Genomic DNA, 1,719 nt, shown 5'->3' with positions numbered 1-1,719 from the left:
GTCCTCAGGTGATCTACCTGCCTCAGTCTCTCAAAGTGCTTGGATTACAGGCATGAACCACTGTGCCTATTCTAATACATGAAATTTTTATTTGATAAAAATGTGTTCTTAGATTGTAACTGAGATTATTGACCATGGAATTTGAGTTAGATTGTTATTATATTAAAACACTTGCCAGGCACGGTGGCTCACGCCTGTAATCCCAGCACTTTGGGAGGCCGAGGTGGGTGGATCACGAGGTCAGGAGATTGAGACCATCCTGGCTAACACAGTGAAACCCCATCTCTGCTAAAAATACAAAAAATTAGCTGGGCGTGGTGGCATGCGCCTGTAGTCCCAGCTACTTGGGAGGCTGAGGCAGGAGAATCACTTGAACCCGGGAGGCAGAAGTTGCAGTGAGCCAAGATTGCACCACTGCAGTCCAGCCTGGGTGACAGAGCAAGACTTCGTTTAAAAAAAAAAAAAACACTTCGGGCCAGGTGTGGTGGCTCACACCTATAATCCCAGCACTCTGGGAGGCTGAGGTGGGTGGATCACCTGAGGTCAGGAGTTTGAGACCAGCCTGGCCAACATGGTGAAACCCGGTCTCTACTAAATACAAAAAATTAGCCAGGCTTGGTGGCGCATGCCTGTAATCCCAGCCACTTCGGAGGCTGAGGCAGGAGAATCGCTTGAACCTAGGAGATGCAGATTGCAGTGAGCCGAGATGGCACCATTGCACTCCAGCCTGGGCAACATGAATGAAACTCCATCTCAAAAAAATAAATAAAACTTTGCTAAATATCAGAACAACATTTTGACAAATTTCCAATGAGAGGCATAGGATGACATGTAAAAAACATATAATTTCCATGGGCCAAAGTTAGAATTTACAATTATAGAGAAAATAATTTCTTTATAGAAATGTTAAAGTTCTTTGGCCTCCTTGGGACTAGGTTTCCGCGGCCGCTGCGATGACCAAAATAAAGGTAGATTTGACAGGCCCCAGGCTCAGACGGAGGCGTGCTCTGGGGAACGCAACTACCAGGAGCTGCTGGTCAACCAGAACCCCATGGTACAGCCTCTGGCTTCTCGCTGCCTCACGCAGAAGCTCTACAAATGCATCAAAAAAGCCGTGAAGCAGCAGATTCGGCGCGGAGTGAAAGAGGTTCAGAAATCTGTCAACGAAGGAGAAAAAGGGATCATGCTTTTGGCAGGAGAAACACTGCCCATTGAGGTATACTGCCATTTCCCAGTCGTGTGAGGACCGAAATCTGGCCTATGTCTCTATCCCTCTAAGGCGGACCTAGGTGCAGCCTCAGGCTCCAAGTGCCCCACCTGTGTGATAATGGTCAAGCCCCACCAGGAGGCCTACAAGCGCGTGGAGGAGGTTCAGTCCCTACTCCTACCACTATGAGGGGCTCCAGTAGCACCTGGGCACCTGCCTCTGGAAGCTACTGGGCTGGCGGCAGGACGACTGGCTGTCCACTTGCCCACCCACACTGACGGCATCTTCCCAGTTCCCCAAAGCACGCCTTCTTCCCAGGCAGCTCTTACAGCCCTTTCATGAAGGTAATGCCAGCCTTCTCTCCATCAGTGCCATTTCCTGTAGAACTAAAGCCTGTTCCAAGAATATGGGGTGGGGAAAGTAAATGCTAAGACTAAAAATAAAAATAAAAATAAATAAATGTTAAAGTTCTTGGCCAGGCATGGTGGTATGTGCCTGCGTTCCCAGCTACT

At 48.7% G+C, this 1,719-nt stretch overlaps 1 pseudogene; it reads left to right on the top strand.

The window, feature by feature from the left end:
• Positions 1–953: 953 nt before the first annotated feature.
• On the top strand, positions 954–1,396 carry LOC112621030 (annotated as a pseudogene).
• Positions 1,397–1,719: the final 323 nt, after the last annotated feature.

This window comes from Theropithecus gelada, chromosome 3, assembly GCF_003255815.1.
Source record: "Theropithecus gelada isolate Dixy chromosome 3, Tgel_1.0, whole genome shotgun sequence".
Taxonomy (NCBI): Eukaryota; Metazoa; Chordata; class Mammalia; order Primates; family Cercopithecidae; genus Theropithecus; species Theropithecus gelada.
This window is presented reverse-complemented; position numbering and strand designations above follow the sequence as displayed.